Here is a 25,002-nt window from a genome sequence, read left to right on the forward strand (position 1 = left end):
ATGTGATTTTTGGCTTTTGCACATTGATTTTCTGCAGCGTTGTTTTTTTTTCCCCCACTCAACAAGGGTTTTTTGGAGAATTAAATTAACTCTATTAGAGCAGGTCTTCACTACCCGCTGGATCGGCGGGTAGTGATCAATCTGTCAGGGATTGATTTATCGCGTCTCGTCTAGACACGATAAATCGATCCCCGAATGCGCTCCCCTTTGACTCCGGAACTCCAGCTCGCGAGAAGCAGAAACGGAGTCGATGGGGGAGCAGCAGGTAAGTTGACCTAAGATATGCCAACTTCAGCTACACTATTCGAAGTTGTGTATCTTAGGTTGACCCCCCCCCGCCCTCCCCACCAGTGTAGACTAGGGCAAAGTTCACAACAAACATTGCAGAATGCAGAGTTTGCAAAAAATGCAAAGCAGACAGTATTTGTAAATGCATGCCGAGCATCACAGAATTCATAATTACTGCAAAACACCCAGTCATATTCACAAATGTAAAGTAAGCACTACAAGCAGCATGTAAAGCTCTAGGCTGGGGGTGGGTAAACTTTTTGGCCCGAGGGCCACACCTGGGTATGGAAATTGTATGGCGGGCCATGAATGCTCACAAAATTGGGGTTGGGAGGGGGAGAGAGTGAGGGCTCTGGCTGGGGGTGTGGGCTCTGGGATGGGGCCAGAAATGAGTTCAGGGTACAGGAGGGGGCCCTGCGCTGGGGCAGGAGGGGTGAGGTATGGGGGGGGATGAGGGCTCCAGTGGGGGTGTGGCTCTGGGGTGGGGCTGGGGATGAGAGATTTGGGGTGCAGGAGGGTGCTCCGGGCTGGGACTGAGGGGTTTGGAGGCAGAGAGGGGGATCAGGGCTGGGGTAGGGGGTTGGGACACGGGGGAGGGGGTGAGGGCTCCGGCTGGGGTGCAGGCTCTGGGGTGGGGCTGGGGATGACGGGTTTGGGGTGCAGGAGGGGTTTGGAGGGCAGGAGCGGGATCAGGGCTGGGTCAGGGGGTTGGGGCATGGTGAGAGGCTCAGGGGTGCAGGCTCCAGGCAGCACTTACCTCAAGCGGGTCCCAGAAGTAGCGGCATGTTTCTCTCCCGTTCTTACACGGAGGCGTGGCCAGGCATCTCTGCTGCATGCTGCCCTGTCTACAGGCACCACCCCTGCAGCTCCCATTGGCTGCGGTTTCTGGCCAGTGGGAGCTGTGGGGGCGGCGCTTGGGACAGGGGCAGCATGTGGAGCAGAGCTCTCTGGCTGCCCCTATGCGTAGGAGCTGGAGGGGGCACATGCTGCTGCTTCCGAGAGCCGCACGGAGTGGCCCCCGATCCTGCTTCCCAGCTGGAGCACCAGAGCAGGGCAAGCCCCAGATCCTGCTCCCCAGTGGGAACTTGAGGGCCTGATTAAAATGGCTGGTGGGCCGGATGCGGACCCTGGGCCATAGTTTGCCCACCCTTGCTCTAGGCCCACAGACCACTACTATGGCTGACAGTTAAAGTGCTGTTTCAAAGCTTCCTTCAACTTCATGTTTCCATTGTGGGGTCTTGTAATGAACCAGGAGTCTGGCTGTTCAAAGTCAGTCAACGGCTGCTTTGCATCTGCCCTCCACCCTGGTGGCAGCTTTTCCCCCTTGGCCTCATAGATATTATGCAGGACACAAAAGGCAGCGATAACCATTGGGATATTTTTCTGACTGAGCTCCGAACTAGTGAGTAGACACTGCCAACATCCCTTCAATCTGCCAGAAGCACATTCAACTCTCATTCTGCACCTGCTGAGCTGGTAATTGAATCTTTCCTTGGTGCTGTCCAGGTAGCCAGTGTATAGCTTCATGAGCAAGGGGTAGGCTGGATCCTCTAGCATCTTTATTGGCATTTCAATATCACCAGTGGTAATTCACTGGCCAGGAAAGAATGTCTCTACTTTCAGATTTCTGAACAGCCATGTATTCTTAAAGATATGGGTGTCATGCATCTTCCCTGACCAGCCAATACTGATGTTGATGAAGGATCCCCAGTGATTCACCTACACATGCAAAACCATAGAAAGATTCCTTTTCTGTTGTACTCTGTAGGCTGGTGCCAAAATAGAGAGCTGCATGCTGTCTGTCACCCCACCACTGTTCAGGAACGCCCATTGCTGCAAATCCACCCACTATGTCCTGCCCGTTGCCAAGTGTCACAGGCCTGCATAGCAGGACATAATTAATGTTTCTACGCACTTGCACAACAATGGCCCTGCTGTGTATTTTCCAACTCTAAAATGATTTCTCATTGACCAGTAGCAATCTGGTATTGCAAGCTTCCAGCGTGTGATCACCACTGGCTTCTCCATGTTGATGCAGCTCTCATTCTGCTGTCCACGCACTGGAGGGCTCGGGTGAACTCCGTGCACAGATCCAGTCATATGGCCTTGCGCATCCCAAAGTTCTGCAGCCACTGTGCATTGTCCCAAACCTGCATTATGATATGATTCTGCCAGTCAGTACTTTTTTCTCAGGTCCAGAAGCAGCACTCCATCATCTGTAGCTGCTCTGTGAATGCCACCAACAATCTTGAATTGTTCTTCACTGTGTCCCTCAGCAAACTGTCCTCAAAGAAATTCTCGTGTTCCTGGTTATTGTACTTCCTGAAGGTCTTCAAATGCAGGGGAAGTGTGTGTTCTGTATTTGCAACATTCACGAGAACAGCATAGAGCTCTGCGGACTCTGTGCTTCAGCCAGAGATGGCAGAGACTGAGAAGTGTCATGCAAGTTTGCAGGGGGTGGCGTTTGAAAATTATGGGCTCTGGATGGCGTGATGGGATGGAGAAAGTTACCTGCTGGGAACTTGACCCCTAGCTCCCAGAGATCTCTGGGTGAGTCATTACTATCCCACAACACATTGCAAAAATGGCCCATATGGCATTGCGCCAGATGGCAGAGCGTGGCACATTGGAATACGTTCCCATAGTGCATTGCACTTTGCATCGACACAAGTGTGCCTGGTGAGTAGTCGCAGTGCTGACACAAGCAGCCAAGTAACCGAGCGACATGCAGACTTTGGCGGCTGTATGCCGACGTAACTGTATAGATATGTAGGTATGACCTTCGGTAAGCGCTGGCAAAAGCAGTGGCACTTAGCAAGGCCTTTCCCTGCCCAAAACAAAGTAAAGATCTGTGCTAAATTAAATGTTCCCACGTCGTTCGTTCTTCTATGGAGTGGCGTTTGCCTTCCATGATCCACCCTGTTAACGAGACACCTGGCTGTTGAGTGAATGCAAACCATAGAAAGAAGAGCTCCCTATAGTGATCTTAGGTAATTAGTGTAGATGTAAATATAACTAGCCAGATCCTCATAACATGCAAATTGATGCAGCTCCTTTAACTGTAGTGGAGCTATGTTAATATACGCCATCTGAGGATCTAGCTCAGCGGTCGGCAACCTATGGCACGCGTGCCAAAGACAGCACACGAGCCCATTTTTAATGGCACAGGGTGCCGGCAGGCAGCAGGGTGCCATTAACAATCCAGCCCTGCTCTGCCTGCTCTTTTCCGCTCCCCGCCCCCTCCCGCGGGGGCAGAGGGCAAGGCGCAGAAGCTTGGTCCTGCCAGCTCCCCTGCCTCTTCCTGCAGTGTGCTGGGTCCCTGCCCCTCCTCCTCCTCCTCTCCCTCCCTGTCCCTGCTGGCTGATCAGCTGAGAGAGGAGCAGAGTCAGCCTGCTCGCTGCTCCCAGCCAGCGGAGGCAGAGAAGAAGCGGGGGCTGGGCCTTGGGGAAGCGGGGCATATCCCCTCCAGCCCCCTGCCGTGAACACCCCACAACCCCAGCCCACACCCCCAGCCCTCTGCCCTGACCCCCCCACACACACACCCAGCCCTTTGCCCTGAGCCCTGCAGCCCCGCACACCCCAAGGCCCCTGCCCTGAGCCCTGTACCCCCCTCACACACACCCAGCGCTCTGCTTGGCTCCTCCATCTCCCCTACGACCCCAGCCCTGACTGGCACCCCCACACATACCCAGCCCCTCCACCCCCCACATCCCCATCCCCACCCTGAGCACCAAATGGGAGCTCGTGCACTTCCCCCCCACATTCCCACCTGCACCCCTCCCACCAAATGGGAGCTGCCCAGGTAAGCACTCCATACCCAAACCTCCTGCCCCAACCCTGAGCCCCCTCCCTCATTCTAGCTCCTGACCAGACGCTGCACCCCAACCCCCAGTCTGCTCCTTCACACCCAGCCCTGTGCTCAGTGCACTCCCACCCTCAGCTCAGTGCAGAGAGAGATGAAGAGAATGGCAAGAACTAGGGAGAAGGTAAGTAGGGCCGGGACCTCAGACCGGCAGCGGGTTGAGCGGGTCCGGCAGCCGGGATCCCGGCTGGCAGGAGCTGGCAGACGGAACCCCTGAGCAGCAGCGGGCTGAGCCGCTCAGCCCACTGCCGGTCTGGGGTTCTGGCTGCCAGCCCCTTGCCAGCCGGGATCCCGGCCCCAGGCCCCGCTCAGCCCGCTGCCGGCCTAGGTGAACAGAACCCCGGGCTGGCGGCGTAAGATCAACATTTTAATTTAATTTTTAAATGAAGGTTCTTAAACATTTTGAAAACCTTGTTTATTTTACAATACAACAATAGTTTAGTTATATAATATATAGATTTATAGAGAGACCTTCTAAAAAACATTAAAATGTATTACCGGCACGTGAAACCTTAAATTAAAGTGAATAAATGAAGACTCGGCACATCACTTCTGAAAGGTCGCCGACCCCTGATCTAGCTCATAATGGTAACAGTAGCCACAGTGGCCCCTGACCTGATTGGTCTGACTAGGCCTAGGAAATAAAGTTAATTCTCATACAAGCACTCCTTTGTCAGTGTGTGCTCATCTCTGTGTGTGTCTTTCACTGTCACTAGATTATGAGATCACTACAATCCCAGGTATAGACCACACAGGGGTAAAACCTTGGGGGATCATCACTCCCACAGGACCTTAACCACTGAGAGAAATGTTAGGGGACACAGAACAACTTGATAGACTTCCAACACCTCAATGCTGCCATCAAAGCTTAATGAAGCCTTTTAGCGCTTCCATTGAGGGCCAGGTCTTCAGGTGGTGTCAGTCACCTCCAGTTTATACCAGCTAAGGCTACAGCCCAGACGGAGCTTAGCAGGGATATGGAAAAGCCCTAAAACGCCCTGGCAATAATATGTTTGCAAAGCTCCATACAGGCTCCTGCTCCTTTTCTGAGTTTCCTTTCCTAGTGATCACTTGTGTTTTTTTGTGTAACAAGGTGAAAGGCTGGTTGAAAGGACGCCTTTTTATCCCATTTGGGTGACAGCCTGTTAAAGTGGGTCCCTAGCTCACCCAGGTTCTGTTCAGTTGTTTCCCTTGCGAGGGTTCTGGAGCAGAACAGATTGAAGCATGAACAATTGAAGTGGATTTGGGAATATGGGGATTTGTAAAACATTGATTCTCGTCTTTTTGTTTTTCACGTGAAATGTGTTCTGGAAAACCATGCAAGCTGTTTTAGATCCTAAATTGTTAATAGAATGAGTATGAAATTCCTTACTAATATTCTCATCCTTTGAATTTATATAACGCCTACCCACTGGATCCCAAGGTTATTACAAACAATGATGATTTACTCCTCACAAACATCTAGTGATTTAAGGAAGTATGATCCCCAATTGACAATGGGGGACACTGCGATCACATAGGAACTCTGCGCCAGGACTGGTGGTGAAACCCAAATCTGAAGCTTAGGCTGTACCAGAGCGCTTACAGATGCACCTGAACTGATGCAGCTGCAGTGATGTAAATTCTCCAGTGGAGCCATTCTAAACCGACGGGAGAGAGCTTTCCTGTCAACAATTAATCCACCCCCCAACGAGTGACGGCAGCTATGCCAGTAGGAAAAGCCTAGGTCAGTGTAACTTATGTCTCTCAGGGTGACTTATTCACACCCCTGAGCGACATACGTTATACCGACATAAGTGGTAGTGTAGACATAGCCCTAATTCTGAGCTTTAACCAATAAGACTGTGCTTCCTCATAATTAGCTAATGTTCGCGAAGCACTTGGTAGATGAAAACTGCTATATGAGTGTATAAAAATATGACAGTTCCATTTTAAAGGTGAAACTAGACGTGCTAATTAGAATTGGACAACAAATTCCACAGTTTTTTTCCGTATGTTTTCACTGAAGTTTTGAACTCTTGAAATATTTTCTGACCATCTGTCATGTTAAAACTGCTGGGATGGATTTATTCATCCCTTGCACATTAGATTCATTCACATTATCTGAGAGCTCCCCTGGATTTAAATAATACACAGCAAGGAACGAAAGGCCTAACTAACAAGCTGTGAACCTGGTGGGAGATTATATTTCAATCTGCATTAAAGTGCACCTTTGAGCCTTTCACCACTTCTTTTCTGTAATGTAATAAGCTCAAATAAAATGACACGACTGATGATGAGAGAGGTTGTGGCTTTGGAGATGTACGCTTCACGTTTGTGGTTAGCATTTCCCAGGTTGCTTAAAGGTGAACTTAAGTTCAGTGATGTTGTCACTTCTTTGGTAGATTTTGCTAACGCCTTTAAATGGCTGGTAAACGGGTGTAAGAAAGGGGCCTGCAGTGGTTGGAGGATCTGTGTTATGGAAGACTGTAGGGATAGGAGGGCACAAAAAGTTGGCCAAGCCAGTGTTTTCCAAACAGTGGGTTGCTGGAAGGTTCTAAAAGGAACTCGGTCCCAGTGCAGAGGGGAGGCCACGGGACGCTGGATCTAGGGTGAGCCACCCCTTCCTCATGACAGAGAGGCAGCTGGGCCAAATTCCAATGAATAGCATTTCAATCTGGTGCATGGGGGTCACAGCACCACTCCGGTTTGGCCACTCACTCAATTGGGCACAGGGGACAGCTAGGCCAAACCTGTGAGGCACTGTGACCCTGTGCAGCAGGTCAGAACACCCGAGGCAGGGAACCAGGCCCAGCGCTGCAGAACAGTAGCCATTGATGTGAGGTGAGTGTGGGGCGGGTTTGCTCTCCAGCCCACCCACCGCTGGGACTCCCCTCCGCACCAGGCTGGGATCAGAATTGTCATGCCAGGGCCGAGGATACTGCTGCAGGGACCAGTGGAGAGGCAAATGAAGGATGCTGGCCTATGATTTTGCCCCTCCCACAAATTTGAACCTTAGATGGGTTGCAGAAAAAGACAAAATGCAGTTGGTGGGTCATTTTAGGCCAGTGAGTCTCAAATTTTTTACTAAGTTTTAACCTGCCGTAGAGCCTGTCTCTGTACTGGTGGTGGATTTAGTTCTAAACGATCGCAGTAGACATCCAAAATCCCTGGACATTCTGGCTATTGCTGTTGCAGTAGACTGAAAATAATTGCTATGGATTAGCTGTGCAGCAGTGACATTTCCAGTCACTTAGGTTTTTCCCTTTATCCTGGGGCTGACTAGAGGATGTCAGTGTGACCAGGTCTAGTCAGCCCCAGGATACTACTAATGCCGGGTTCTTCACCCCGATGTGCATCTCCCGTGGAGACTCGTAGGTAGGTCAGTCTCTGTGCCCATTTGGACCTCTCACCTTTCTTCTGAGGCAAACAGCAAAGGTGCTAACCAAGGCTATTTGTGATGGCAGCTTCTGTGCTGTGGACAGACTGAACTGCAATGAACAAATCATTTCATGCAGTCAGAGCTATTGGACGGTAATTAGTTTCTTTCTCTGCTGACTTGAGGTGGAGTTGAATCGGTAAAGTAGAGATCAACATCTCTGTCTCTCATTTCCAATCCCCTGACCCATGCAGCCCTCTCTGTTATTTTAACTATTGCTTTTAAAAATACAAAGTGTATTTCCTTCCTCCCCTCTCTCCCCCGCATGCCTCTCAGAACTGGCCAAACCATTTTACTCAAGTTTCACAAACATACACACAAAATCACCATTGGGCTGATTGAACCCATTTAAAATTACTGTGAAAGGAATGTTTAGGATGAAATGGCCTTCTCCATGTTCACTAGTACATTTAAGAATATTAATCTCCTTGACCTTGGGCAGGAAGGATAGAAAGAGAAGTTTCCCAGAGATCATGATGGGACAGGGGTGGGCAAATGTTTTGGCCTGAGGGCAACAACGGGGTTCTGAAACTGTATGGAGGGGTGGGTAGGGAAGGCTGTGCCCCCGCAAACAGCCCAGCCCCACCCCCTATCTGCCCCCTCCCACTTCCCGCCCCGATTGCCCCCCGCAGAACTCCCGACCCATTCAACACCCCCTGCTTTTTGTCCCCAGGACCCCACACCGCTAACCACCCCCCAGGACCTCACCCCCTATCCAGCCCCCCCTGTTCCCTGTTCCTTGACTCCTCTGACCCCATCCATACCTCCGCCCCATGACAGGTCCCCTGGGACTCCCACGCCTATCCAACCCCCCCCGCTCGTTGTCCCCTGACGCCCCCTCCCAGGACCCTCTGCCCCTAACCACCCCCCTGGGATTCCACCCCGTATCCAACCGCCCCCTGCTCCCTGTCCACTGACTGCCCCAACCCCTATCTAGTATCCACAACCCCAGCCCCTGACAGACCTCCCGGGACTCCCACGCCTATCCAACCGCCCCCTGCTCCCTGTCCCCTGAGAAGATGTTGCCTGAGAAGAGGAATAACGGCTTAAAAATATAACACCACCGTGTCCATCACCACACAACGCTGTGGGCTCCCCAGTGCTATTGGGCTGCTCCCTGGCCTTGGCAGGACCTGACTCCAATTTTACACCAGTAGGAATGAGGCAATAGCTGTTCTGAAGTCAGCAGAGCTACACTGATGTCAAATTTGGCTAAGAAACATCAGAATCAGGCCCAGGGACTTCTTCTTTCCCAAGAATGGTGGTAGCTTCAGTTCTCTTTTCCTGGCACTGGGTGTTTCAGCTCATCCCCTCTCTCTCACTCGCTTGCTTGTCACTTGCTTCCTGATCACTGGACTGAAGTGCATTTCAGTATTTTTAACTGCAGTCCTTCCATTCTTAGTTAAGCTCCATCATGGCTTCAGGTGGGCAGTTTATTTTTGATAAGGGCTATAGCAGCTGTACAAACATTAGACCAAGGGAGATAGTTACACCAGGATATTGGCAGTTGTGTCTCTCCAGCGAGGCAAATAAAATCCCACCTTGCTCCCTACATAGCCAGACCTCACTCCCCCACTTTTGTGCTCTGTCTCTGCTGTCAGTACCCTCTCTCTGCTCTTTCTGTTCTGCCTCTGAGGCTCTTGTGTCTCTCCTCCCACCCTCCATTTAAAGTTAGGCAGTGATGGCTCCTCCCACCCCAAACAGCCAGTATAAACTGTAAGTCCCAGAGCATTTGAAAACTGTTCAGAGACTGGCAATAAAGTTAATTGGGAGCTACGCCTTTGATTATACTATTGCAGCATCACCTTCTCTGCCTCTTCTTGCTCAAGCACATGGGTTGTCAGATGGTTTCAGTTATACTGATCTACAATACACAATTGTCAGCCTGATTTTCCATACATGAAGATGCCAAATAATTCAACAAAAAAACCCGAGGAGTACTGTCTCTAAGGTGCCACAGTACTCCTTGTTGTTGTTTTTTGCTGATACAGACTAACACGGCTACCACTCTGAAACCTGTCACCAAATAATTCAGGAATACAGTGCTGCTGAACACAAGGAAAATGTGTGTCTTGACTTGGACTCATTGCATTTGCTAGATCTGAGTATCCTTTCACTGCGAACACTTCCACTGACTGGTAAGAGACTGAGAGGTTGGACTGAAAGCTGTTTGGGATACAGACCACATCTAACCCTGTGTTTGTCCAGCACCTAACACAATGGGGCCTTAATTCTGGTCAGGGCCTTTGGGCACTACCTTAATATAAATATTAAAAAATAATTAGAAGAAAGAGTTTGTCTGGTTATTCCCAAGCAGTCCTTTCTGGGCACTACCATAGATTAACCCATGTCAATATAAGGGGACTGTTGTCCCCTACTAACAATCAGTGGGGGTGTTTTAGTTGCTAGCTCCCCGTACTAAAAGGGGGGTCGATGGGAAATCAGGAACCTGAGACTGACAGTCCCCAGGAACAATGGGGAGAGGCCAGTGCTCCAGGTCAGCCTGAATGACAGGGCGGGCAGGCTAATCAGGGAGTCAGGAGGCCACGGAGGTCCATGTGAGCTGGACTTGCCTGGGTCAGACAGAGGGGGGCCGAGCTAAGGAGAAAGCAGGGGCCCAAGCTGAGCTGGGGAGCAGAGGTGCGCCAGATCCAGAGGGACCAGAAAAGCAGCCCAGAGAGAGCAGACCCTGTGCTGGGAGCAGAGCTGCAGCCCCAAAGCCAGAGGCACAGCCCAGAGAGAGCAGACCTGTCCTGGGAGCAGAGCTGCAGCAACCAGAGCCAGAGGGACCAAAGAAGCAGCCCAGGGAGCTGGAGGCAGAGCAGCAGCAGCAGTGCTGAGACAGAGCGGTGGAGCTGGGGCTGGAGCAGTCCGGAGCTGGGTGCGGTGAGCAGCTGGGGAGTGTGAGGGGGACCCTGGGCAGCGGGCCCAGCACAGGGTGACGCCTCAGCCAAGGAGCTCTGCAGGCCAGGCTTGGATCGTAACCCTGACAGGGCGGGGGCGACACTGGGAAGAAGGGTCCTACCCCTTAGAGCCTGAGAGCGTGTGGCCCCACCAGAGCAAGTGTCCAACCCACAGCATCCCTGCAGCACAGCCAGGGCCTGAGAAGGTGGCCTGGGACTTACAAGGAACAGACTGTGAACTGCCCTGACATTCCAGAGACACAGTTTGTGATGTTCCCTGCCACAGAGCAGGTTGATGTGTTCCCTTTAACCTTTCCCATTTTTCCTTATTCTTTTTAAAATTAATTGTTGATTTAATAACTTGTATTTGCTTTAAATTGTATGTTATGGTCAGTGGGTCAGAGAAGTGCCCAGTGCAGAGAGAGTACCCCGGAGTGGGGAACCCTAGCCCCTGTCCTAGGTGATCACAGCAGGGTTGGGCGTCGAGCCCCCCAGGAATCCTGGGCCCAGCCTTGTTGGGGTTACGAGGATTCTGCCAGACAGGAGAGTGGAAGGGGAGCCCTCAAGGGCAGGGAGGCTACTGGGTAAAGGAAGTGGGAGCGAGGACTCAAATCCTTTCACTAGCCCACTGCACTAGGGATAGTGCAGAAGCCAGGAAAGTTCCCCACAATAGCGGGACTATTCCCCTGCTTACATCAACACTCAAGCATGACTGAAGGTCATGTTTCTTTTTCTTCTTAAAGTTGCAAGGAAGTGGAAGCTGTCACTAGAGGGAGAGTGCTATGAGAAAGTCTTACCTGGGGCCACAGCACTGTGTGTTAAAATATGTTGTTGTTTATGCTAGAGTTTTCCTTCTCTCCTATTCCTATATGAATGATGGAAGCAGTGGATGTGTGAGTCTCTTTATCTTCAGCGTTAATCCAGAACACTCTCACTATCTATATATTCTGTAAAAAGAAAAGGAGTACTTGTGGCACCTTAGAGACTAACCAATTTATTTGAGCATAAGCTTTCGTGAGCTACAGCTCACTTCATCGGATGCATAAATGCACTCCTTTTCTTTTTGCGAATACAGACTAACACGGCTGCTACTCTGAAACCTATATATTCTGTGTGTTTTGTTTAGAGGCTTTTGTTTCTTATCAATAGGGGCTTCCGTTTGATGCTACATAGCACTAGGCACGGATAGGCATGAACCAGCAGTTTGATTTATCCTAATGCAGGGGATTCTGGGATAGCTCAGCCAGCTGTATAAGGCCACAGCAATAAAGCTATTCAGTTTGGTGAGAGCTTCTCCTTGCTGTGTATGGCAAAAACCAACAGTTTACCCTCTTGGACTTTTGTATTTCCTTTAGTAATCTATGTACTACTCCCTTGAGGGATTACTGAGAAACTCTCTCTTGGGATTTTGATGGCTGCTTCTACAAAGACAGACCTGAAGGGCCTGTGTGCTCCACTTCACTGCAAGTACTCTGACATCACTTCTATGTTGAATGTGTTATATAATTACCTGCTCACTGAGCCTACAAATTGCCAGGAACCACTAGAAATGTAACCTTGGTGTACTGAATGCACTGTAGGAGTATTTCCCGTGCTTGGGGTGGTGGGTGAGAGGGGCACAGAGGAGGAAAGGAGCAGTAAGCAGGTAGGGAAAATTGCAGGACCCTGGGTCAGAAATGTTTCTTCCTGCAAGCTGCTACTTCAAGATTTTTCCCATGGTTTTCAATCACCTACAGGCACAAAAACACTAACCCGGTCATGTCTCAGCCCTGGTTTCAGTGACAGTTGAGTCTGTTTTATTTGTTAATTGGCTATGTTGGTGTTTTTATAGCAGAGTGTGTAGTAAATGATCATACTTTTAACTATAATTGTCTGTAGTTTAAATTAGCAATAACATTGCAATGTGTGTTTAATTCTGCTTTCCCTAGTAGGAGTTACAGATAACTAGTAAATCCCAGATGTATGGGCTTGGTGGGAAACAGATAGCTGTCTGGCAGAATAGTGGCTGACCTTAGGGCACTGACTGATAATACTGTGCTGTTAACCATTCTGAGAGGAGAGCTTTATGGATCACCTTGAGCAAGAGAGAGGGGTAAAAAACGCGTAAGGTAGCCGTACCCTGTGGTGTGTCTTTCCCATGTAAAACATTGCATTATAACATTGTAAGGGGAAGAAGCTGCCTTTTCCCTCCTCCCAGTGCTATGTGAGGCCTTGCACAGAGGTGCCAAACACTTGCCAGATCTGGTGTTTGCTCTGCTTGTTTCTCTGCAGGCAACCTTTTCAGGCCTGGGCCTTGGTTTTTCACCCCTGGTGCTGCACTTAGCTCCCATCTCCCTACAAGCCCTCATTCAGCCTATTTCTCTTATGTGTGTTGGGCCCCTTGTTGCCTTGCCCTGAATGTCAGATCTCACCAGCCTCCATTGCTCTGCCACCAGACAAGGCAAAAAAAACCCCAAAACCTATTAACTTTTTAATTTTTTAAAATATATATACAGAAAAAACCAACACAAACTATATGTAAACTTCTCAAAATACATAAACTTTCCCTATATTAACCATTTGCTACCTAAACGTAGCTATATTTGAAATGTAATATGAATGGTTAAAATACAAATAATTTATTTATATGAAACAATTTACAGACAAAATTTGTTTATACAAATCCAATTGTTTAAAAATATTAAGAGAAAGAATAGAAGCAAAATTCAGAGGAGGGGAATAGAGAAAGGGAGGGAAGGAATTGCATAAAGAGGAGGGGAAGGTAAAGGGACGCCCATGTATTCAATAAGATAATTCAGATACTTTCAGGAAGGCATCGCATATTTCTGAGAGCTTTTCTTGGGTATTTCTGTTTGGTATACAGCTTCTTTCCATGGTGGCCAAGCTAACAATGTCTGTGCTCCAGTCTTCAATTTTTGGTTGCTTTTTGGATTTCTGTATTTGTAGTACTAGTCTTTTAGCAATTCTTAGTGCTCTGCCGAGCCATAGAGTTTCAGATTTATTCAGCTTTTAATTAACCTCCATTAGGTTTAAAATTACATATTTAGCTTGGAACATAATTTGATCTGATAGGAAAAAATGAACTCTGCAATTAAATTCTGCTGCGGATAGGCAAAGCCAATGTATGCAAATGGACAAAGAGTATGCTGGCCCTGAATGTCTCCCCATCTCTCCACTCACACGTGTTGATTGTCTTCAACTCCCATAGATTTCAATGGGTACTGAAGACACTGAGAACCTTGGAGGATTAGGCCCCTATATCTGGCTCAAAATAGGCAAGATAGATCTGTACACGAGACCCACATTCAGTACCCTCCAGCTGCAGACAGCACATTTTCTTCTGAACTTCAATTTTCCGGTATATGGATCATTTAACTGTTAGGGTTTCTGCTTCAGTGAGCAGGTGCACTGCAGATACAACCCAAATGCATTAGATGTATTAATAAACAGAGGCTTCAACTTGGCAAAATCTCTAGCTGTACCTTCCCCAAACACACATGCGGATAACAGGGAAATTTCAATTTCAGTTGACAGTCTTATCCCTCTACGGTCTCTGAGTAGTGTTGGAGAAGGTTAACCCATAACTGAGACATTGCTTGCAATTTACGGGGAACTACCGAATGTCCTAACTGGAGGGAAGATATGGACTCCTGTTAATGCTGCTGCATCTTTCATTGACTTTTTGGATGATGGATTTGGGGTTTTCTTTTGCATGATACTTGATAACAACAACAAGTGACACATTTAAAATAGTGTCTCTGTTTCACAAACGCCTTAGCTAAGCATGAAAGCTTTTGCTAGAAAAGCTGTTTGTCTGAAAACCAGCAATGACTCACATCAGTTATTATAACTTATATAGGTAGTTTTGTATGGGCCCCAGAGGTTCCCTCAAAAACCAAACTCACTCCTCAGTGTACTATTTCTTGTTCTATTTCAAAATATGTACTGTTCTGCGCTTTGCAACAGCGATGCTTTGCTTCTGGCTTCTACATCCCACAGAGGACAAGTTCCTGTTGATAAATATAGCCATCGGATATTAAAATGTGAGGAGAGAGGAGAGGCCTTGCCCAGCTTTTGCCCAAAATAAAATCAAGGTTTTACAAGGAAATTGCTCCCTCTTTAAGACCATCTTTGATGTAGAAGCCAACCTCAAAAGATAACACTGTAACCAAGAAGAGAAAGCAGGATAGTTTCTCATGAACCACATCACCTGTGATAATTTCCCCACTGTAACTGGAAGAATGCGGTAGAATGTCTTCTACAAGCCTTCATGCTGGGTTCTGAAGAGATTAGTCCTGTTCTCTTTAGTTCACTCTCATTAATGAGTTCTTCTGGAAGATGTTCTGAGCACAGGACTGGAATACAGGAAGTTTTGAATTCTAGGGTAAAATCTTGGACCCACTGAAGTCCATTGCAAAACTCCCATTGACTTCAACGGGGCCAGGATTTCACCCCTAATCCCTATTCTGACACTGACTCCCTCTGAGGTGTTGAGCGGTTGACTCAATTATGCTTTCTGCCACACTTCCTGTAAAGTACCAAAGCCCTATCTCACAAAGCTATAGTGAGAATTAATCAATGAATAGCTGTGAAATGTTTTGGAGGATGACAAGGGATCTACAAATATTATTGCTGTGTTGTGGTACTATCAGGAAGTCTGTAGAAAAAAGGGTTATTCATCCCTGGGCATTGCCAGATGATTTAAAAAAATAAAAGTTCCTGCTCTTTCATAAAGTCTAAACACATTCTTATCAATTTAACATCTATTTTAACAATGCTAACACACAGGTGAGCCAGACTGGTTTCCAGCTATGCATTTGTCAGTGTTCATTGAGGCCTAGGGGCATAGGCGCCGACTCCATGGGTGCTCCAGGGCAGGAGCACCCACAGGAAAAAATTTGTGGGTGCTCAGCACCCACTGGCAGCCAGCTCCCTCCTTCCCCCCAGCACTTGCTGCCCGCCTGCTGCCCCGCCAATCAGCGCCTCCCCACCCTCCCAGCGCCTACTGCCTGCTGCGATCAGCTGTTCCACGGCGTGCAAGAGGCTCTGGGAAGGAGGGGGAGGAGTGGGGATTGGGCACGCTGGGGGGAGTGGGCGGGGATGGGAAGAGGCGGGGTGGGGACTTGAGGGAAGGGATAGGGTGGAGGCAGGGCCTGGGGTGGAGTGGGGGGTTGAGCACCCCCCGGGGCCCAGAGGAAGCCGGCACCTATGCCTAGGGGCCCTGGCATGAGCTGGCACCTAAGCACCAGTGTCACAACCTCACAAGAGGTAGGGAAGAGGAGGATGCCACTGCAGACGATTTGTTAGGTGATTCTTAATTCTGTGTTCAGGGTCTAATCCAATGCCCATTGGAGTCACAGGAAAGAGTCCCGCTGGCTTCAGCAGCCATTAGTTCAGGCCCCTTGAGCCTAGATACCATGGTAATGGACACACTAGAAATGCCTAGGTAGGAAATAGGTTAAAAAGGGATTAGACAAATCCATACTGGAGTAAAACTCCTTGAACATCCCTCCTTAAGTGGAACAAGGATCACGCACCGGCAAACAGATACATCGGTGCTCCCTGATTTATACATTAAAGACCAGGAAATGATCACTGTTCTGTTTGTTACCAGTGACGGTTGGTCTGCTAGGCCTATGTGAAGTATTTTGTGCTTCACACCTCAGTTCAGGAAACACTGTGGTTTGCTCAGCAGAGGTACAGAAGGCAGCAAGTGTTCTCAAAAGTCACACTGGCCCTTCTCATTACTCCTCCACCATTTGCTATGTCTGTCTCCTCCAAAACAAAGAGCTGTGCCGGGAGCCGGGGGAGACACTCCGGGGAACACAATCCTTGTGACTAGGAAACTTCAGGTTCACGAAAGTCTGATATTAGAGGAAATGCTAAGAAATCTGAATGGAATCCCATCTGCCACATACTTTACACAGTGCTAGAAAGGTCTATAAGGAGGTGAACTTCTAGTTAAAGTTCTTCTATTTTTATTGTTATGGAGGTAGATAAACTGAGTACTACAAACAGCCTAGCTTAGGCACTCAATTAAAACCTGGTGAATAAAGTCACCCGTGGGTTCTTATTCCTCTGTATGAAACATGAGGTGCCCGTAATGTGAGAGTGGAAAACCACAACTAGTTCATTATGAAACAGTGGTGAAAACCTAACTCCAGCTGACTGACTAGCTGCACGCTGAAGTAAGCTTCCTTTCAGACAGTTACTGGGAAATCAGATGAAGCAGGTGAGTGCAGCACTATGGGTAGTGGAGAGACCTAGTTAAGGCTTGGGCCCACGTGTTTCTTGGCCAGGTATTGTGATTTGTTAGCTGATATAATAGTTTGGTTTCTCGGCTGCTAACATTAAAGTTGCAGGTGTCTTACCTGGTTACGTCATTGCCGGGAAAACTGAGAAACAGCTTGTCAGAACCTGAATTTGGGGCTGTGTGGTGTATGTCTATCCTGCCAAAAAAGACACATGGCACCAAGTCTCAGAGCCTGGGTCAACTGACTTGGGATTGCAGGGCTAAGCATAGCTGTGTAGACGTTCGGGCTTGGGCTGGAGCCTGGGCTCTGAGTCCCTCCACCCTCATGGGGTTTCAGAGCCCAGGCTCTGGACCAAGCCTGAACATCTAAACTGTTCTTTTTATCCCTGCTGCCCAAGCCCCACACAAGTCCGGGTCAGTTGACTCAGGTGCTGAGACTTGGTGCCTCAGGTCTTTTATGGCAGTGTAGACATGCCCAGAGTCTCTTCCTGTGCTGCTTCCCAAAAGAAAAAGGCTCCTTCCTCCTCCACCTGCTTTGTTAGGGGTCCCATGAGCCTGAGGACATCTTATCATACAGCAGATGCAGGGCCAGCTTCCCACATGTGCTGCTCCCATTCTCATCAGTGCACAGGGTGACCAGATGTCCCAATTTTATAGGGACAGTCCCGATTTTGGGGTCTTTTTCTTATATAGGCTCTTATTACCCCACACCCCCTGTCCCAATTTGTCACATTTGCAGTCTGGTCACCGTATCAGTGCACCCCTGCTGTTTAAAAACTACCTCTTGTTTAAGTCAGGCCTTACTCTCTCTGCTGAGGCTGCCCAACGGGGCCAATGATTTATGCACTTGCTCGTTTCTACGACTGCACGTATGGGTTTGGTGAATGTTTTGAGATTTATCTGGTATTTGGTGTGTGCGTTACGCTGGCCAGTTTCTTTCTGTGAGCCCTCAATCTAGATGGGATGGGACTTCATCTGACAATTCTTTTCTTCGTGTGACAATTACCTGGCGTGTAACATCCTGCATTACGTGGGGAGAGAACATCACAACTGGAAACTTTAGTGTAGCCCACAAATTCATCTGACATGGGCTACAGCTGAGCTATTTGTGGCAGCATGGTCCAGAAGAAAGAGCACAGAGAGGAGACTCAGTAGTTCAAGAGTTCTAATCCAGGCCCAGCCGCTGCCTTGCTGGGTGCCCTTGAGTAAGTTACTTCACCTGTTTGTGCCGTGCTTTTCCTATCTATGGAACATGCCTCCTTCATAGGGAGTCACAAGAGTTAAGTGCCCAGTGTCTCTACAGTGCATAAAAATGTAAAGCACTTTATAAAAGAAGGCGATACACATTTACACTCCGTGTGTTACAGATGTTTAAAGCTAGTGGTTGCTTTCCCTGAGCTATCACCCGTTCTCAGTTGTTACCTCTTCGCTAACCATCCAGGATTCCCTCACTGTTTCCTTTGCCAAGAAGGTATTACTTCATGTGCTGCTCCAACCCATGGGAAATCTTGATAGGACAGGGGGGAAGTTAGTTTTTCTCCTGCTGGGAAATTCAGAGGCAGTTTCCTCAAAGAATCCTACTCAAAAAGTGGACTGACTCTCCTTAAATGAACACTTCCTTCAAGGGCAGTGTGCTCTAGAGCAGAGGTTCTCAAACTATGGCCTGTTGGGAGCTGACTGGCCCCATAGCATGAGTTCTCTTCCTTGTTTCCAGCTGCTAAATCACAGTAAGAGAAACTAAAAACGCATTACTTTCCTAGCACTATTTTTCCATGTAAACAGTTGGCTCAAGGGTATTATGCCATCGTGAATGGCTGGGGATGTGTCCACAAGACATGATCCAGTTGGTAAAAGAACGAGAGCCTCTGAACTAGAGAAGTGAGGTGGGAACTGTAATTTCGCCCTGTCAATTTCAGTGTGCCACCTTAAACATCCGATGAAGTGAGCTGTAGCTCACGAAAGCTTATGGTCAAATAAATTTGTTAGTCTCAAAGGTGCCACAAGTCCTCCTTTCCACCTTAAACAAGTCACTTTAAAAGTGATCTCTGATTTTTAGGTGTCTCAGTTCTTAAGAACTAAACTTAAGGCCTGATTTTTTAGAGGTGCTGATCACTTGCAACTCCCACTGACTTCAGCTGGGGCTATGGATGCACTTCTGAAAACCAGGCCCAAAGTGTCTCATGTGCCCTGAGGCTTTGAGTAGGCAGCTAATCTTGCTTCCACTGAAATCAATGGGAATTTTGCCTTTGACTTGACTTGGCTCAGACTCTAAAAACCTATCACGCAGAATGCTATTAATAAAGATCAGCATGGCGAGACTACCTGTAAAAGATGATGATTGGGGGTGGAGGGTGGGAATAAAAACCACAAACAACCAAAAAACTCTGAGTCATTGCTTACTCCAGGGTGAGTTGCATTCAGACTAATTGGTTGCTCCACATCTGGTTTTACTCAGACAGAATGCAGAGGGAATCACTGCAAAAAATATGTTCTAGTTCGAAACCACGTTCACACCTGGCTTCCAGGACCAGCAAATGCACTTCTCCAGCTCCAGTACAGAACTCCATCTGACTGGAATGGTGACCAAAAGGACATCTTCCCAGCATGCAGCCGGCTGGCCAGAGCTGACACCAAAGTTCTGGTGTATCTCCAATGTGAAGTCTGCAAAGAATGTGATTTTTTGGACCAAGAACAGAATTTAAAGTTACTCCTTCAGTGAAGATGCCCCCTAAAGGGAGTGGGAGCAGGTTCTAGTGGCCTGATCCAAAGTCTCTCAGAGGCCAATGAAAAGATTCCCATTGACTTCAGTGGACTCTCGTTCAGATCACAGGTGAAGATAACACTAAATCAGCTAAGAAAGGATGTTACAAGTCACAGCAGTGGCCTCTAAATAAAGGGACACCATCAATTTGAAATCTTTTCAATTGCAAGAACTTAGTTAAAAAATAGTGTCAAGTACTGTACCTAGTGTTTCATCATCATCGCCCTGTGCTTTAACATTATTTTTCTTGCCTCTGTTATAGAGTGAAAGATGCCCACACACAGAGCAAGGGAAACAGACTGACTATATAAGGGAAAACACTGAAACTGATTATACGCAGTATGCTGTGGAATGCCAAAGTAAACAAACCAAATTAAAAAGAATGTGGAGTATTGAAACTGTAGGCTGTCACTTTAAATGCTTAGAGGAGTTTCCTGGTCCTGCTTGCAGACTAGGGAGCTCTGCCGGGAAGCATGGTGCGATCTGGGTCTGCCAGCAGTCAGTCTGCACACAGCCAGTCTAGAGTAAGGTGGTGGAGTGAGATGTGCCTCTCTGTTTTAGGAAGCAGCCTGCTTTCTTTCTTTCTCTCTCTGTTTTGGGGTTCTTGTGTGTTATTCTTCTGAACTGAAGAAATAAAGTAGAGTTATGTTGCAACCTTCCAGCAAGAGTATTTTGTTTTATTTAACTTCTCTGTCTGTATGCTGTGAAACATAACACAGAGACTCTTTTTTCCCCCCTTAATTTGTTTCATTTATAGTAATTCTTCTGTGTTACATGCAAACAATAGTTCATTTAAAAAAAGCACGTCAGACAGATTGGGGCCTTTTCTGCTGACAACATCCCTTTAAGGTTTGTGTCCTGCAAAGATGCCCTGTGATGTGCGCATTGCAAGCAACTCCAGTATGCCTCCCTGGGTAGCTATTGCTGTCAGAAGGTGGTGAGCAGCTGGGGAGAGATGCTGAGTACGTTCAGCTCCCAAGGAAGCCAGTTGGGCCAGATCCTCATGGCTGTACCCTGGCACAGCTCTGCTGAAGCCAGCAGAGTACACTGACTGACGGGAAGTAAGGACCTGGTGCAGCTGATGTCAATAGCAGTAGGGAGCTTTCAGCACACTGCAGGATCAAGCCCATAACAGCCATTGTCACTATGTGGCAGGGATGGTCCCTAGATATTTTTAAAACATAGAATTTCTTTTTTTTACTCTCTCTCTCTCTCTCTCTCTCTCTCTCTCTCTGTCCCTCCCAAGTCTCTTGGAGTATGTCTACACAGCAAAGACAACTTGGGGCTCAGGCTGTGGGAGCTGTTTCATTGCTGTGTAGACTCCTGGGCTCAGGGACCCTGTGGGGCGGGATGGACTCAGAGCCTGGGATGCAACTCAGAGCATGGAAGTCTACACAGCAATGAAAGCCCCACAGCCGAGCCCTGTGAGCCCCTGTCAGCTGCTACGGGCCAGCCGACAGTGCAGACATACTGTGGGTCAATGGAGTGGAATAATGGCAAGTACAATATAATACTACAAAGTAAAAGCATAGTCCAGGGCAGTGACCTTGCTCGCTCATTGTTTTAACTCAATGATTTTGAGAACCCATATTTCCAATCTGAACAACTCATATGTGGACACATGGAGGGGATCTTACTACACTTGCAAAACACCCGTACAAGCTGTAGTGGTTTGGACCACTGCTGCCGAATAACGTGGGACCGTTTTGTAAGGGGTCTGGCATTAGTGGCTGTCAGGAAGCATTAACACTCCCCATTTTATAAGTAACATTCTGTAGGCAACATTTAAGATGCTTTTTCCTTGATCTGAACACAGTTTTGTAGAGCTGTCTGGTCCCATCTGAGCACTTTCGCTCCCTCCCTCTCTTCTACAGGGCTCGCTTTGAGTGGGTTTTGAAGGGGACTTTCTCCGAAAAGGCTAAGCATGCTGGAAATAAAAACACTGAGAGGAAATTCCTTTTCCTTCACACACTCTACACGAGCTGGAGCAGCAAGTTACAGTGCACAATCTGAGACCTGCTGCCGTGCTGTGCGCTTTGTAATGAGAGCTGGGTGAGTCACTATATCATGGCAAATAACTTTGCTTAGGTCATTTGGCGGATAGTAATTACAGTCTGCGATGCACTAGATGAGCAAAGTATCCTCCGGGAATGGGAAGGGTTCGTAGAGAAGATACTCTATAGATTCATGATGAGTAAACCAAGAATTATGATAACCTGGTGGAGAAAGTGGTTGGGTCAATTATTACATTGGGTCAAATCCAACCCTCGTGTAAAACTATTGAAGCAAATGGACTTACACTAGGGAGGGATGAATGAGACCCAAAATTCTGCTAGTTCTTAAGTGTTAACCTAATTGCTCACAACAGAGCAATAAAGTCAATTTATAGTAACGTGCCTATGGTCTACAGAAGGTTAACATTTGTGCAGAACTTTGAAGAGGAAAAGAACAGTGCAGCGTAAATGCTACATAGTCTAATGGCACTAAAATAATTTTTTTTTTTAAATGGTCTAAATGAACATTTACATGGGGCTGAGCTTCTTGATTCCAGGGGGACTATGATGTGTAGATTTGCAAATATGGTTTGTTTGTCAGTCTCAATATCTGCCATTTACAAATTGATATTGATATGTAAATCCCTTCCCTCTCCCCTGCCCCCGTGGATGATGTATATTTACATAATTTCAATTTGTTTTTTATTTTAAAAAACAGCTGTTCTGAGATTTACAGCAGCTGTCTGCGAGACTAGGATTGGGAGCAGGCCTCTGTATAGCTATTCTTTTGTAGGTCCATCCCTGTCTGTTCCCTAGTGCTGTTTTCGGACAGTTGTCCTGTCCATAGTATAAAAAACATCTTGGAACACAGATGCCCGCTAACTGGGCTTGACAATCGAGCTGACGCATAGCTCCCTACACACTGTGCTATTAAAGAGCTTAAGGACTCTGTGGACAGGACCTTGATAGTCAGAGGTGAAAGTAAGCCTGTATGGGCTGGTACGGTGTACCGGTAAGAAAGTGGCCGCTGGTATGGGCCGGCACACAGACAACATTAAAGGGCTGCCATGGCAGCGCTTTAAGGACCGTACTAGCAAGGCTGCTGACATAGTGTGGGGAAGGGGCAGCTTCCCTGGGGCTCTGCGATTTAAAAGGGCCTGGGGTTCCCGGCAGCGGCCGGAGCCCTGGTCCCTTTAAATCGCCGCTGGAGCCCTGGGCGACACGGGCTGGGCAGCACAGATGGGCTGGTGGGGGGGAGTCTGGCCCTGGCCCCGCCCCTTCCAGGGGCCCAGAGCCGCCCCCCCCCCCACCTTGCCCAGGAGCCCGGCCACCCTGCGTACTGGTAAGTTCTTTAAGTTACTTTCACCCCTGTTGATGGTATCCATTAGTGGTTGACAGAATGAACAGAGTGAAACAGACCTTTGTCATTATCTGCATGGTAGAACACTGGAAGTTCAAATGCTCAGGTTTCTATAAAACAATGGGACTCCTGCTGAACACACAGGCTTGCAAGTTACTTTGTGAGATGCTGGTTGTTGAACTTTGAATGATGGCCGGACTCATCCTGCTCTTTGCCCAGTCTTGTCTCCCACGCTGTGTCCTTTGGAGAAATATCATTTGATTTGAGATGAGCAACACCTTTATGTCCTCTCCTGTTGCTCAAATTCAAAGCTATACAGGCAATTACAGCCTTTTTTTTTTTTTTTTTTTTTTTTAGCACTGAAACTCACACTCTGACCACTGACTTGTGTTCTCTCATCGGATAAGTTACAGTAAAGGAAGCAAAGGTTGTCATCATCATCAGTAGTAGAAGAAGCAGCAGCCTCTGATCAAGCGGTTATATGAACACATCTGGATTTCCCCTAAAATCCCTTAGGGGAGGTGCATAATTCATGGCTTAGAATCATAGAATCTCAGGGTTGGAAGGGACCTCAGGAGGTCCTCTAGTCCAACCCCCTGCTCAAAGCAGGACCAATCCCCAATTTTTGCCCCCAGATCCCTAAATGACCCCCTCAAGGATTGAACTCACAATCCTGGGTTTAGCAGGCCAATGCTCAAACCACTGAGCTATCCCTCTCCCCTTGCTACCAAGGTTCTGTGTATATGGCAATGTATGGCCTGTCACTTATGACAGATTAATGATTTCTTGAATGCATTGGAGACAGACAGTAGGGATGTTGGATTTGCCATACCAGAGCAGGTTGTTGGTCTGTATGATCCAGTATGCTGCCTGCAGAGATTAATAACCGATGCTTTATACTGTATCAATATCGGCAGAGATTCTTTGATTGCTTTTTGGTCATTTTTTGTTGGTGGGGAAGCCCTTTTGAAACTAATTCCATCCCACTGCTGAAGAATCCAAAAACTATGGTATTGATGGTTGAGATACAACTACCTGCACATCAGGTGCATGTGAAAAGTGACCTGCCCATAATTTCTTCGAACAAGTGTTCCTATAACTCAAAAAGACAGCTAGTGGAGACTCTGGACTTCTGAGGCCAAATTATTTGCTGGTGTAACTCCATGCTGCAGTGTCCAGCTGTTTAACTCCTCTCAGGATCTTCTCAGTCCTTGTGAAAATCTGGAGCTTTCCTCAAAGGATGGGCACGCAGGTTAGCTAAGCTGGGATGCGCGGATTCCATGCCTGCCCTCACTTCGTGCCAGGGTGCTGATTTTATGTGGGTTTCCTTAAGTTTCATAAAGAAGTTTCTCTATGAATCATGAGTGAAATGAATAGCGTGTATCAGCATATTTCACCCTTCTTCTGGGAGGAGGCTGCCTAGAGCAAGCCTGGTTGTCAGGGTGAAGATCGGCCCATCATTTTCAGTTACTTTTCTTTGCTCTCAGATATGTCTACCGCTGCAATTAAACACCTGCAGCTGGCCCATGCCAGCTGACTCACTCTTGTGGGGCTTGGGCTAAGGAGCTGTTTAACTGAGGTGTAGACATTTGGACTTGGGCTGCAGCCTGAGCTCTGGGACCTTCCCAACTCGCGGGGTCCTAGAGCCAGGGTTCCAGCCTGAGCCCGAATGTCTACGCTGCAGTTAAACAGCCCATTAACCTGAGCCCCACGAGCCTGAGTCATCTGGCATGGACCAGCCCTGGGTGTTTAATTGCCGTGTAGACATACCCAGGACTCTGAAAGGAAAATCTCTCCCAAGGCAGTTAATGTTGTTTTCTGTCTTTGCTTTAAGCACATTTCACCCTCATTCCGGCGGAATGGGAGGAGGCGAGAAGGGCAGCTTGTGCCAGCAGAACTTGTCATTTTTCCAGAGAAACTCCTTTTTATCCCTCCACTGCAAGTGAGCAGCATAAAAGTGATTTCATCCTGGGTATTTCTCTGGCACTTATGCAGCAAAAGGCTGGGTAAGGCATCGTTATCAGTTCACTTCGTAGTCATTGGTTCCTTTGATTCAGACCCAACCAAGATCATGACCCCATTGTGCTAGTGTGTGTATACACTTAGGGTATGTCTACACTACGAAATTAGGTCAAATTTACAGAAGTCGGTTTTGTAGAAAGC

The 25,002-nt window shown here is 47.9% G+C and overlaps 1 long non-coding RNA gene across 1 annotated transcript; it reads left to right on the forward strand.

Annotated features, from left to right (window-relative positions):
• Window positions 1–209: 209 nt before the first annotated feature.
• Window positions 210–23,748, forward strand: LOC141992751 (uncharacterized). The gene is made up of 3 exons (XR_012640640.1): window positions 210–265; window positions 21,360–21,537; window positions 23,197–23,748. It is a non-coding gene; the product is annotated as an uncharacterized LOC141992751 (long non-coding RNA).
• The last annotated feature ends 1,254 nt before the right edge of the window (window positions 23,749–25,002 follow it).

Source organism: Natator depressus, chromosome 8 (assembly GCF_965152275.1).
Source record: "Natator depressus isolate rNatDep1 chromosome 8, rNatDep2.hap1, whole genome shotgun sequence".
In the NCBI taxonomy this organism is placed as follows: domain Eukaryota; kingdom Metazoa; phylum Chordata; order Testudines; family Cheloniidae; genus Natator; species Natator depressus.